Source organism: Passer montanus, unplaced genomic scaffold (assembly GCF_014805655.1).
Source record: "Passer montanus isolate IOZ18808 unplaced genomic scaffold, ASM1480565v1 scaffold14, whole genome shotgun sequence".
Classification (NCBI taxonomy): domain Eukaryota; kingdom Metazoa; phylum Chordata; class Aves; order Passeriformes; family Passeridae; genus Passer; species Passer montanus.
The window spans coordinates 12849140-12864079 of NW_024360941.1; the positions used below are offsets into that span (position 1 = coordinate 12849140).

At 36.1% G+C, this 14940-nt stretch overlaps 1 protein-coding gene across 6 annotated transcripts in view; it reads right to left on the reverse strand.

The window, feature by feature from the left end:
• SORBS2 (sorbin and SH3 domain containing 2) overlaps positions 1 to 14940 on the reverse strand; it is a 145150-nt gene that overhangs the window by 115848 nt on the left and 14362 nt on the right. For 5 of the 6 annotated variants that reach the window (XM_039699868.1, XM_039699877.1, XM_039699867.1 and 2 more), the window contains exon 2: positions 12263 to 12390. The gene's annotated coding sequence lies outside the window, so the exon portion shown is untranslated. Of the gene's footprint in view, positions 1 to 12262; positions 12391 to 14940 lie in introns of those variants that run through there. The other variant, XM_039699861.1, reaches the window with a different exon arrangement.

A 14940-nucleotide genomic window follows, 5' to 3' on the forward strand; every position in this document is an offset into this window, starting at 1 on the left:
TATAGCTTTCAGAACTGTGAATTCTGTTAAAAACAAGAGCTCAGAACAACAACATAACCACCTAAATTCATACAGGAAGGTATTTTGCTAATGGAAACAATCTGAAAATGTACTCTCTAATAAAAAGGAATTCATAAGGTAGAAGCTATCACAACATCAGTAGTGCTGCTGTTGACACATGAAATGAGGTATTGAAATTAAAAAAGTAATGACTACTTATTTGTACTTACAAAACCAATATGAAGAAGGGAGGCCAGTAATTAATTTTCAGCCTTTAAAACACAGGAACTACAAGAGATTAATCCAATTTTTTGAGACTTCTTTTAAGACAATGGCTGAGACCATCTCTTGGACAATAATCTAAGTGTTTATAGGCCAAAACACATAAAAAAGAGGTCTTGCCTCTAGGATATTCACAAGGTGTCTATGCAACAGAGTTCCAATTTTTCTTTTTTCTTCTCAAAACTGAAAATTAAAGATAGTTTTCACTACACAAAAACCCCTCCAAAACAACTACTAATGTGCAGATTGCACAGTGAAATCCTAGTCTATTCCCTCTTGCCAGATACAGCTGAGATCCGGATGGGATACAAATCATCATGGATACTGTTCTATTGAGAATTTAGGGAACAAGCTAGAACAACAGTGGAGGAATTCCCTTATCTTAGAACCCTTATGATCACAGAACCATTATGTTTGGAAAAGACCTCTGAGATTGTTGAGCCCACCCATTAACCTTGCACCAGCACCACTGCGTTCATCACTAAACCATGACTGCAAGGGACACATTGACACACTTTTTGAATACTTCTGGGGATGGTGATTCTAACACTTCCCCCTGGGTACCCTGTTCCAATGCCTGCCCTGGCCAATATTTAGCATTGCATTACGATTAAACATTATCAATACTGCCATCATCTTAAGTCTTTCACCTGCTTGCTGGACCTCACAGATTTCCTACTTATTGCATGCAAAGTTTCTATACTCTCCAGGATTTAAGGCTGCAGCAACTATGATAGATATCAATAAGCAAATTCCACATGCATAGTACAAGTTTTAGAAGTTCTGATTATTAGTATCTGACATTAAGGATGATGTGTGAAGTCAATATATGAAGATACTTTAATGTTTAATGAACAAGGCAAAGTACAGTAAAACATGAGATGCACCCAACGTAAGGAGTTATGAAAATTCCATATAAGCTATGAATATTTTATATTTTGGGAACACTCTTGATTTTTAAGATTCCAGTTCAAAATTATCAAAACAGTAATTTGCATCTGTTTGTTCTCCAGTTTTTGCTGTACAGTAAAATTTAATTTGGGATTTGAAATGCACTACTGTCTTTGTGGTTTTAAGCTCATATTTAACTGATTCTGCTTTTTAGGGTGGTAGAAGGCATGGGGATGATTTTTTTTTTAAAGAAAGTAATGGCTAACCTTCTGTCACGATAATGAGGTATATATCAAGACACTATACAGCTGAAGACTGTTTTTGCGTAAGTATTTCAGGATTTTGTCCAGAATCCAGCTAAAATCTTGCTGTTAAGGAGAAGCACAAGAACAGTCACATTTATGATTAAAGAGAAGCCTTTTAAATAATCTAGTATATGGGGAGTTTACGGTTGCCTAGACAGAAGCATAAGTGGATACTTATCTCTGCTCAGGGGACTGGGAAAGCTGACAATCATCTGCTACCTGCTGTGATGAATACCCCATTGCTTACCACGTGCCTACTAATTTTTCAAGTGTACTGATATAAGATGACTGTCTAGACCAGGTTTTCTTCCATCATATTAGTTCACTCAGAGTTCACCTGAGCAGCTCAAAAAAGGCACTTCATATTAAACACAATCACTTTAATCATTCTTAATTTACAATTAGAGAATTAAAAGGAGGGTACCTTAAGAGTATGAGAAGATATAGTTTATTGAAGAGATTTCTCTACTTCAGTGTGCTTTTGCTGACTTTCTGTAATCCTGTACCTCATGACTGCTTTGGTACTGCTTGTACTGAGACAGAGAAAAAAATGGTGTGTGTGGGCCATGCAATGGTATGAAGGTAAAGTAACTCAGGCTAACTTTTAGTGATGACAGCTTATTTCCCCATATTTCATCGCTGTCTATTGAAGGAGACCAACAAAGCTTTCTTCAAAAGGCAATGACAGGCAAATATCTGAACCTGCCTGGCCCTTTGACAACACTGTTCTGTCACACATTAAAGCAGTCACGGGGAATGGCCCAAGAAGGCTAGAGTTATCATTTGTTAATATCACCCTTATCTTCTGCTCTAAAAGTTAATGACTAATGACTATTTTAAAAATACTATTGGAATCTAATTTCTATTACCCAGAAAGCAGATTCTGTAAAACTGTACAGAGGAATCTTAAAATAAACACTCATGTCTGCTCAATGTTATATTCAAAGGTAAGACTACTGGTCTGGAACTGCTAGGGTATCTTACATTTGAAGTTTGTGTACAAACCAGTTATTTTTCTCCATTTCCTACAAAGGCTACAAAAGACAAGTTACACAGTTCTAAAGTTGGTTCAGCTCAGTCTGGGATCCTGCCTTCACCATGACAGGTGCATCTCCTTTCCCTGTCATTTCTGCTTTCCCTGTGTTAGGTCTACTGATCACTTGATATGGGATAAATAAGAACTAATCCTGCAACTGGGACCAAAAACGAATGCCTGTTTTTGCATATACATTTTCAGTTAGGTAAGCTATATTGATTTAAATATTATTTTGGAAATGCGAGCATAGTTGGCCTGAAGTTCATATTGATTTTATATGCAAGGGGGTTCAGACTAACAGTTCACTGCCTAATGTCCTTAACTGCACTACTGAAAACAAGCAACTAGTCAGACAAGCTTATCTGAGACCTTGGTATCAGCTGCAAAAGTAATACCTCTGTCTAGGCCAGATGGGCTTCATCATTCCAAGGAGTTAGCACACTAAGGAAGCTAAGGAATGACAACTGATTAACCACAGTAGTTGCATTACACAGTGATCTAGCACAGAATAATTCTTAAAGACATTTGTCTTAGTATTTCTACTTATACCATCTCCTGCCAGAATATTCTATTTTTTTAATACTATAATGCTCTCCAACTTGTAGCTTCAAATGAACAGTAAAAAAAAGATTTTGCTCTTAGCTATATAACCTTTACATTACTCTGGACACTGACATCAATAATATTCCTACTACTACACTATTTTGTAACAGCAAAAGGAGAAGATTAAGAAATGGCCACAAAGAGAAATTCTGGCACTAGAAATAGCGACAAAATAAATTACTCAGTCATTCTCAGAAGAAAATGTCGTTTCCAAGGAATGGTCTATCTATTTGTAACAAACACTATGCTTTCTATCATAAAGCAAGGCCCAAAAGAGTAACAAGTTTTAAAAATCTTTTTCACCATTAGTATTGATTTTAAATGTGTCATTGCTGCATTAAAGCTACTCCCAATCTCTAAAATACAGTAACAGAAAATATAATAAGTTGCCAAATAAGATCCAATTTAAAAGGCGGTTTGAAATTTAGTTGCAGTGTTAGCAGTACAGAATGAGTTCATGTACACTGCCCGGTCCAAACAGAACTAATTCCTCACAAGCACTATTTTAATTCCCAGCATTAAGCATCTGTCAATGTGAAAGATAATACTGTTGGAAAAAAAAAATTGTAATAGAGGGCCAGGCAGAAAATGGGAATGCTGCACCTGCGAGAATTTACACTGACAAAATCTACTTTGTAACAGCATCTCTATTCACCCAAGCATCCCTGAAGCATATGAAAAATTCCTTCAGATATAATACCTTGTCTACCACAAGGCTGAAATGCCCTTACTGTCATTCAGTCTAGACTGAAGCTGGCTTAGGCTTGTGTTCATATAGAGTTAAATGCCATCTGACAATCACTGAACTGTTTGCAACATTAAAAAAATTCAGACAACTTCCTGCTTCCTTCCTTTCCTTCAATTAGGCTTTCCTCACACATAACAAGCGTTACCCTTTACACCTACTGATGGATTTATAGGAATGGCTATTGGTATTGCTACAAGGTTCTGTGTGAGGATACACCTGTATCCTGAGTGCCACTCCACAGCCACGGAGGGAGCTGCCCTTCCCTCATCTTTGCAGAGCAGTTTGCAGGGTCCCAGGGTTCTCCAAGACACAGCTCTGGAAAGCCACTCTGAAGCTTTCAAGCTCACAGGCAGAAAACATCAGCAGAGAAAAACAGATGACTGTACCAAAGGTCTTGATGAAGCTTTTGAATTTCTCCGCCCTTTCAAGCACTGAAATTGTATCCTGGCAATTAATGAACAGAATGTTTGACTGTAGCATGACCTTGGTCTACCACATTTTTAAAAAGCTAGCAGTAACATTTCTGGTAAAATTCTTTATTAAAGCAGTATATTTTTCTTGGTTCCAAGAAAACGTTTTTACTGGAATCTTAGTAGGCAGGCATGAACTATAACCATGTCCTCACTTGCAGCTGAATTGCAATAGGCAATGTACTTGCAGTCCAAAGACTGAAATTGTTACTGAATATTCAGCAATAGTGTGGAGAGAATATGAGAAAGTCATCGCTAAAGTCAGGGCACTCTGACTTACCTCTAGACTGGAAATTTTATACATCTAGTTTGACCTATCACAGCCCCTCAGCATGAGCACAGACAAAGAATAAAAGTTCCAAAATGCATCTCCAATATAGATGAGAAAAAACAACATACATTTGATTAAGAATATTTCAATAGTGAAAATATTGCTCAAGTTCATAATTAGTCATTAAAAAATTTAGGAAAGTTTTTTCAAGTTTTATATTTCACCCTCATCTTATTTCACCCTGATCTCCTATTTCCTCCATTTCTTTAGCTAGCCTATCTGTGGAATGATAAATACCACGCAAACAGCTGAGCCTTTACCACGTGCACTTACAAAGTTGTGTTTTGTTATGGCTCTAGCAATTTATTTTCAGCACAGGTCATCAAGTTCTGAAATCCACTAGAAAGCAAGAAAAACAAAAAATCCAGTTTTACATCTATCACAGCCATCAAGGCAAAATTATTCCAAAAAGACAAAATTTGATAAGCAGTGAATTAAGTGTTAAGATAACACTTTAACAGATTAAGTTTTAACACTGACTTGCATTACGATAAGTCCACTACAGAGAAAAAAGATTTTTGTTCTTGTCAGAGCTTGTTCTTCTTTTCTTTTCCCATAAATTCATATCCTTAGCTAAGTCGATGATATGATTCAGAAATCAGATAATTCTCACACAGGTCATTATGGTCAGAAATAAGCATATTTAAAAAAGGCCAAAGACATCTGGTTCAAAAGGAGGTCTTTTGCACCCCAGATTTTGTGGTATGACACATCAGCTTAATTCTTTATACTCTAGTGCTAACTGAGCATCTTCCAATTGAGTGCTAATCTAGTGTGAAGTTTTACCTAGTCACAATTAGTCAAACACATTTCTTGCAAATATGCACTTGAATTCTGAAATGTAATTATGCCTCATATATTGCCAAGGGGAAAAAAAAAAGTAAACAAACCAGTACTTATTAAAAAAATGTTTGGAATGAAGTGCAAAACCAAAATAATTCTAGTGTCAATTGATAAATGTATCTTGGGCTGACCTTGTAGTGACAGAGAGATACAGCAGGGCAAATGTCTTGCTCATTCCAGACATTGAAGAAGCCAGGCCAGACTGGAACACATGAGGTCTCATCTCAGAAGATACTGCCTTGCCAGCAGAGAGCTGCTTGTGTCAAATGGACTAAAGCATTTCACTGACTTCACATAGACCAAATTGCTGTGATTGAAAACCATGTGTGAATAGAACATGCAAGCACTGCACAGAAAATAGTCACAGTGACATTTACTGATGCCAGTGTGAAAGGCAATGACGCTTTGGCAATAACAGCATAAAATGAAGTAGCTGTCAAAGAAGTGACTGAAAGCCTAAGGTCTGACATGTCACAGCTCATGTCAGTAGCACAGCTATATCTGAAGGGCCAAACCAACTGCCATAGTCTTAACTTAGTGGTCTTATACTGAACTTTGAGGTTGTTTTCTTTATTTCACCTGGGCACAGCAGGACAGTGATTTTCATGGTTACACTAGCAATCTTGGCATGGAGTTTTAGCACAGATAGGTAGACAGAGCTTGTAGCAGTGAACAGTCAAGTATTCTGCAAGTGCAGAGCTGTTTGTGACAGTTCAAATGCTCAGACACATACACAAATCTTTTAAAGCCTTAAGAATATGAACAACCTTTATCCAGGCCACTCTGGTTTGTCAGATAATTGACAGACAAGTTAGTAAACTCAATTAAAAACATTTTGTAATAAGTAGTTCAACCAGCTGACTCAAAGGTTTTTCAAACTTGCTCTGTTGTGTTTGCTGGCCTGTAAATGACTACCTCAAAGGAGCCCAGATTTCAACTGGAAACAGGTCTCCAACTCTAAACAAACATTCTGGTCAAGTACTTAAGTATTAATGCTAAAAGTAGAACAGACTGCAAATATTAGAGCATTACTGTCACACTATTACTTTTCATTCTACCTGTCCCCAAAGAATACAAAGATCTGAAAATTTAATAAAAGCATGTTCCTCTCCTATGTCATATAATGGTATTTTCAGTCTGAAGTAGGTTGAATGGTTTTGTTCAAATTCTGATTAGAAGTCAGCAGTCTGCTAATTTCAGCTGTTCTACCCATTCCTTATTATTAATATATGTATTTTAATACCTATCTAAATGTAACTTTTTTGATTAATCATTTGGTTTTACAAGCAAACACTTGGCACATCTCACTACAGAAATCTAAGCACCCTAAGTAATTTGGATGAGACTTCCTAGATCCCAGGAAGACAGATCAACACCATGCTGACCTGCCGCCTGTCACTTAAGTGTTTTGCTAGAAAATCACCATGCAGTCAGCTGCTACAAAGCAAGAAACTGTACAATTATTTCCAAGTCAGTGGATTTATGCTTATCTATTTATATAAAAGAAAGAAATCCAGATAGGGGTGGAGAGGTCAGTGTATAGCAACATTTGCACCAGCATATACAAACTACAGAGGACTTAAAGTTCAAAATAATGCAGACAGCCCATTTGCAATACATCTTTATGCCTTTTAGGAATTCAGATGTTTGCCTAGTTATGCTTTTCAGGCTTTTAATTCCAAAGCTTTGGGGTTTGTTGGGGTTTTGTTCATTTGGTTGGTCTTGGATTTGTTTTTAAAAAGGGTATTTGGTAACACTGCTTTTCAGAAATGTGGCCCTCAAGTCAAAACTGAATTTCAGTTCAAATAGTAGGTTAAACTGTATATCTGCTCAATTTTAATAAAGAATATTTCCTTTAATGCAAAGCCATTACCGCAAAATGTTTTGTGTGAACATATTATCAAGATGTCACTAAGAAGTGGTGACACAGCTTTTAACATCCAGCTGTTGTATTGCAGGTAGGCTTTTAGGAACCTGCCTGCAGATGAAGTAAGGACACACTTTAAGGAAGATTTTTCAAAAACTTTCAACACTAGCTTAATTCTGCTTACAGAAGTCTAAGATCACTTTTAAACACTGTTTCTATCACAGAAAAAAGCAGAATCTTTCAGTACATTAGAATGTCCCCAGACTTTAAGCTATAACATCTAAATTTCTTGTTTAATGCAAACATATTTCATATCTTTGCTTTTAACCAAGTTTTACATGATTTTTATTCTCACTTTTAAACTATTACTTTGGGCCTGAGCTGTAACATTCCTAAAATCAGCCATCAGCTTCCCTTTTCAGCACTGGAAAGCTCTGTTCAGGACCCAGAAGGTGATTTTACACATGTGGAGATCCAACAGACCTCAAACAGCAAGTTCCAAGTGCCTTTATTTGACTAACCATCAATGTGGAAAGATTAACTAGCTAATTTGGTATATTGAAGGTCATGAAAAATCTTGAAAAAATCTATCCACTGGTCAGAACTTGACTGTTCTGAAAGACTAAATCTTATGAAGACAGAGGACTCATTCTCCAAATCAACTGTCCCTTTACATGAGCAACATAGCTTACCTTCCCATCTGCACCTCCTCTGCTTCCTTCCCTCTCAGGAATTAAATAAGACACTACTACATTTTTAGATATAAACTGTTAGATAAACTGTTTATCTCTGTTCACATTTCAACCTTTTTTGACTTCAGAGAAGAAATCCACTGCTTTCCAGAAGGTCCAGAGGCCTCACAGAGATGCAGGGTCACACATACAGCTCTGCTGCACTCAGCTGCACCTCATGCCTTAGTTCACCAGATCTATCAAGATAAATCACACACTATCAAGATAAGTAGGTGAATCCCATGCAGGTGCCTCAAGGAGCAGCTTCAAAGTCGAGAGGCTCCTCACATACAGGAACTTGGTGCTTGGACTTTCAGCTTCAAAAGGCTGGAGCTGCTACTGCCTTCTTCACCTGTTTGTTTTGCACAGACTAGTGAAGATACACACGCTAAAATCTCCCTTGCACCAGGACTGCTCTTTTCTAATGCATTTGTACAAAATGACTGTTACAGGGAACCTTTCTGGGAAACAAGTCATTATCAGTCTCAAGTGTGGAAGGAGCCTAGGTGCCCAAGTCATGTCCAGCACTAAAGATGACACAGCATCAAACATTCTAACAGCATTAATATTTAGGGTCATACGTCACCATGGAAACATGCCAATTCTTAAGACAGTAATATTATGGAGACAAATGCAGTCTTAAAAGTATAAAGAGATAATGCCTTATGTGAGCCACCTTGAAAACAGATTAAAGCATACTTATTAGATCACTTAGGAAGAGAAAGTGCTTAAAAGCATGCTTTTCTCAATAAAGTACAAGCACACAAGTGGAAGGATTTTGGACCAGATGACCTCAATGTGCTTCCTTCCAACCTTACACATTCTGTGGTTCTGTAGCTAAAAAGGTGAATTCTCTGCCATGTATATGCAACTAAAACAGTACTTGTGAAACTTATACACAAAATTAGAATCAAATGAAAATCAAGGCATGGGGCAGAAGTGAAAATTATTCATTGCTTCATATGTAAAAGTACCTGCTTTTCACTTGCAACTATTACTTATTTTTTTTTAAGATGGAAAATTAATACTTCTGAAGTTGCAGAATATGGAAAATGTTTGTCTAAAAGACAGTGATTTTCTTTAAAAAGTTAAACAACCAAAAGCTTAGACATTATAGTTAAAATTATTAATTCTTACAAAAGATGCTGACTGCTGTACTTGAATATTAATAAAGTAATTAATTTTACTCTCTTCCCCCAAACCACAGATTAATGACGATGATCAGAGGCTACTGTGAGAAGCTGGGAATCCTGCCAGCTCCTGCTTCATTTGGATCAATCGAAAGGTTAAGCACAGCCAAAGTTCCAAAGCCAACAAAGAGGCATTGCAATTTTGCACTACTGCAGACACGAGATAACCAGAATGACATAAAAATTGCAACCCTCTATAGCAGCTGGTTACATACAGAATCATATCACAAACTTTTTCCAGAGCTATGTATTGCTATCTGAAAATACCACATGGCCAGGTAGTCCAGTGCAGACACAACTCATAGATCTCACATAAGAATGTTCTCAGCATCCTCATTTTGGTATATCCCCAGTCTGCAGTTAATGTGAGGAAGAGATGGCTGCAGGATGGCCTTGTATTCAGATTCATTTACTCTATCACCAGGTCCTGATTTCAAGTTTTCAAAACACCTTTTTCTTCTCCAGCATTGTCACATATTAAATTCATGTAGCTTCACCATATTACTACGATTTGCTGATATGCTTAGATCATAGATGAGAATCCCATACAGAACAGATCCCATATAATTCCACTGTCATCAGTAAATGAACAGAAGACCTCACCATGGAAGTAACATCATGACTAAACAGAACATTAAGCTAAGGTCTTTCTCAGCACAAAGCTTTTAACAAGAAATCTGAGTTATCATGATCCTTTGTAAGGTAACAGGTCATATATTTTGTTTGGGTAACACTTATGTTGGCAAAAAGAAAACATTTTCTGAACACTTTGATAATATAATTCCACGAGTTATCATGATCCTTTGTTTCTCAAGGTAACAGTTCGGTCATATATTATGTTGGCAAAAAGAAAACATTTTCTGAACACTTTGATAATATAATTCCATCATAAAATGCTGATAGATACACCTGCCTCCTACCCTTCTATTTGAGCTCACAAAGACACTGTGGAGGGAACAGAATTGTGTAACCAAACTGTTCTAACTGAGCCTTTTTTCTACATACACAAAACGTTATAAACAATGGTGTTAGGCCATCCCAGATTTAATGGGTTCCTTGGGACTATAAAATTAAGTAAAATGAAAAATTCAAATAAGAAAGTTGTTGGCTTTTTTTTCAGTGTATTTGACATCCCTTTTGGGAAGTGAACAAAGACACACTGTCAAAAGCAGAAACTTGCACAAAATGTTACCATTTGTTCCCCATGAATGCTGAGGTATACTTATTCAAGGAAAGGAATTCCACTGCTCTCCTGAGATTTCCTCTCTTATGTTGAATTTTTTGCCAAGTTCACTCAGCTCAAGTTTGGGTTGTGTTATCGTGCCAGATACAAGTTCCTTTAAGTCAGACCTGCTATTCACTCAAAAATTGCATGCAAAAATATATGGCAAATTCAAACTCACACAAATTAAGAAATTACCATTAATGGACCATCGCTAGTCCTTACTTTGAATAGTTCAAGCAGTGTTTTTAATTGAAAATAATTGGTGCATATTTTTTGTCTATTATCCAGCCTATTTATGTGTAATTTCTCCTCCAACTATGTCTTCAGACATGTTAAGGGATCACATATTTCTAAATTGCTCAAAGAGTAATTGCAGCATGGCCTCTGAGGTGTCTTAAGTTCCTTCAGAAGCTTCAGCTTTTTGAGAAGTAATTCTCAGGTGACAAACTCCTTTTATATGAAAACCATCAATATAAGAAAAGTAAGATATTTTTTATGAAATCTAGACATCCATTTCAGCTTCTCTTTTTATCCAAAAATAAGATGGAAAGCTTCTTACTAAAACTTAAATTAGTTGGAAAGCCTCCAAACAGCTTCTATGTAAGAGTGTTGATCTGTTTTGTTTGGGTTTTTTTGTCTTTGAAAAGATAACTATTGCTTTATAGTGAATATAACACTTATTTTAAACATGAAATTGAGTTTTCACTATGAAAAGATAACTGTTGCTTTATAGTGAATATAACACTTATTTTAAACATGAAATTGAGTTTTCAACATTTTTGAAATAAACTGATGTCAGGACTATAGCAAAGCCTGCAAAATGAGCTGTGCAGAACTAGGGCATGCAGTAAGTAAGTACACAGTAATTGTGGTAAGCCAAAGCATTGCAGCATAAGTGATCAGATGGACTGGGTATATATAGGGTGCCATCTAATGCCAACCAACTGCTTAGAAAAACCTCAGCACGGAGGAAAACATTTTCTGCTCTTCCAAGACTTTCTTCATTTTATTGCAATGAAGAATAAAAATAGAAGGTAGAGGACAAACTTGCTTTTGTTTGGGTCAAACTCAATTAATACTTCATAATCAAAGGAAAAAATTGTTTCAAGCTGTACAATCAAAACCTAAGGAAACTATAAGACACAAATATCTTTAATAGAACTGTTACAGAATTATATGATCAATTAAAGACTACTGATAAGTATGCTGACTGTCCCATGCAATAGGCACATCACCAAGAAAAATAAAGCATTGTATTTAATAACATCAACCTATTTTTTCTAGAAGAGGTGAAACCAAAAATCAATGAGACATGAATGAATGCTGGGAAGGTTTATTTTTCAACTATGACTTGACACCGAATATACTTTGCAATACACATTCTTACACTGCTTTATTAAATGCAGAACATTCAAATAGGTAAATCTAAGACAGAATAATCACCATTTTTGCTTTAAAACATTTAATGCCTTCATGACAGCAAAATCAGAAAAAAGTGGCAGATAAATGATTAAACCCCACGTATACTGAAGTAGCATACAGAATCATAGATACTGTTCTGAAGTTTGTAAAAGCAGCACAGAAATGCCTTTGGAGCTTGATACTTGTACTTCATATACAGAATGCACCAGTACTACCAGCAAGCCAAAGCTGGTTTTCTCTGAGCACTAATTAGAAACTCAAGAATGCAAGTCATAAGGGCAGGAAGAAAGACAAATTCTTAAGAAAAGTATGACTTACCAGACAGACGAGTTTAGCTGTGTCTCAAATGCAGCAGAAGAAAGAAATTTCTGTGTATGTAGACCTTGTTTATTTAGCCCTTTATGAAGGTTTCTCTGAAAAAATTAATTTAACTCACATGCAAGAGTCTGCAAAAGAAAAAGAGAAAGAGTCTATTTCAACTTCTGGCTCTTTTTTTTAAGAACATTTGAGCTATTTTCAGCAGTAATGGTTTTGTCTACTATCGAAATGAAAATGTAATACAGCACAAGCAGCCTCCCAACCCAAGCTAAAAAAATCAGGAAATCCATAGCAAAAAAACTTTGTTCATTGTCCAATTTTTTATTTAAAGAAACAGAAGGAGCAGGGAACAACCACTGTTGATGAAAAAAACCAAACCAAACTTCTGTTAAAAGGAGATCAGAGACCTTGAAGATTATAACTTTTAGCTCAGACAATGAACACCATGTATTTTTTTTTTTTCAATGTGAAGAACACCTTTTGAGTTTGGTTATCTCTGAAGATATTTTTTCTTCTCTAACCAAGATTTCATCTGAGATGGGAGTAATTCTATTTGCATTAAAGTCCATCCTATCTGACTGGTATACACATCCAAGGACAGGACAAATCAGTATACCAAGACTGAAGCCAGTAGTTTGTTTCTAGTCTGCACCTCAAGTTTCCAGTTTCAGCAACAGTACTATTCTGGAAGCCTAGTGACCTGAAGCTTCTGGAATTCCATTTTTTTTGACCAGGACCATTCACTGACATGATAAATATCTTCCTGTCCTCCTCTGTCATGTTGCCAACCAACCAACTTACCCTCCCAAAATGTAAAAATACTGGGAAACAGAAAGTATAAATACAAATTAATGACTCTAAGAAAAGACCCTGAACATCTTCATGGGTACATAAAAGCTAATTACTTTGAAGTTTAAGAAAACACAGATAAACTTAGTCAGTGAAAAATTATCACTGTTTAATTTTTTGCAGCCTCTTCTGATAGAGGAGAAAGCTTCTATCATCCCCCTCTCTATAACTTCCCTCTGTATACCTCAGCAATTCTTGGTTTTGCTTCCTCAGAAAAAGGGCTCAAACATCATTATACTGTTAGGTACTGCCACTGAAAAATTTTGTTACTTTTGTTCAAGGAAGAGTTATAAGACTTACAGTCACGCTCACAGCTCAAAACCTAAAACAGGCTGGTGTGGTAAGATTGCAAAATGTTTCAATATCTGCTACATTTCCAGTCACATCTACCTAAGTACATTCATTTTATAACATTTTAGAACACCTTCATTTCCGATTTATTCATGAACAGTAGCTGCTTGGAAGTTATATGTACACATGAAACAGGATGCCAGACACAAGCTATTTATTAAACTGTCAAATGAATAAAGTAATGCTCATTGTTATACACAAACAAGAAAAGAACATTTTCTCCTGAACACTTGCATAAAAATCATTAGCTATAGAACACTTAAAAAGATAATGAAAAATATGCTAAATGTAAAAATATAGCACAAATTCCTTCTGTGTTAGCTCAAAACCATCCTTTCCATTTGATCTCAGCTATTTTTAGTGTTAAAGTAGTTAAAAGAAGCTACAACAAAATCCACAGGCTCTCAATACCAACCCATTAAATTAATCATTATTGCTACTTCATTCCTGATGCCTAGTTTAAGACCATCATTTTACCACAAAACTAGTTCAGCAAAGAAAAAAAGCTCAGTTTGTACTTGAGATTCATGAACAAAGATATTCAAGGACTCCAATAGCTTATATTTCATGTAATGTGTGAGCTATAGCTAGCCTGAGAGCTGTAATGGTCTAGTGGAACATGCAGTATAGTTTGTAAATAAATACAAGACCTGTATCTACCAGACCACAAGTGTCACATCCTACATTACCTTGCCATCCATAATGCTTTCATCTGGTGGTTACAAGCTAAATCAATAAATATCCACATGCTGAATGCTAATACTACACAAGCACAAAACTAGAGGTATGTGTTAAAGTCATTATTAGCAATACCAATTTACTACTGACACAATTTAATACACAACACTTTGCAGCTCAGCATTTCTTTTCAGAGGCATTTTCTCAGAAGACAGATTACCATTAGCTGAGTCACTATCAGCACTTGTTTCTTCACACGCTCTCTGCAACTGTATTTGTGTAAATAAATAAATAAATCACACAGAATCCACTAAAAATTATTATTATACCTTTAAATCAGCACCAAATAACTACATTAAAACATAAGGATACTCTCAACTTTGAAGTGAAATCACAGGCATTTTACCCCCTTCCAGCTATTGAAAGAACATTATCTAAATATTTAAAGACTCTTAGTCACCTGTTAGAACCAATTCCATATAACTGGGTGCAAACTACGTAACTGCTCTCATAACGATGTGAAAAATGACTACAGCCACTGCAGCTGTCATTCTGAAACTGGAACAACAGGATAATATGCCTGCCTATTTTGCTGGTTAAACTAACTTCCTCTGTTCCAAGAGCAAACAGTTAAAAATGAACAGGAAAATAAATATGAGAAGGCCTTTTCAGGAAATAGGGAACAGAAGCTTATTGTTAATCTCACTCTTAATATACATTGCTAGGCCATTGTTTCAAGAACTTGGTACAAAGTTATTTGTCCTTCAGGTCTGTTTTCCGCTAGACTGTGCTTAACTCGT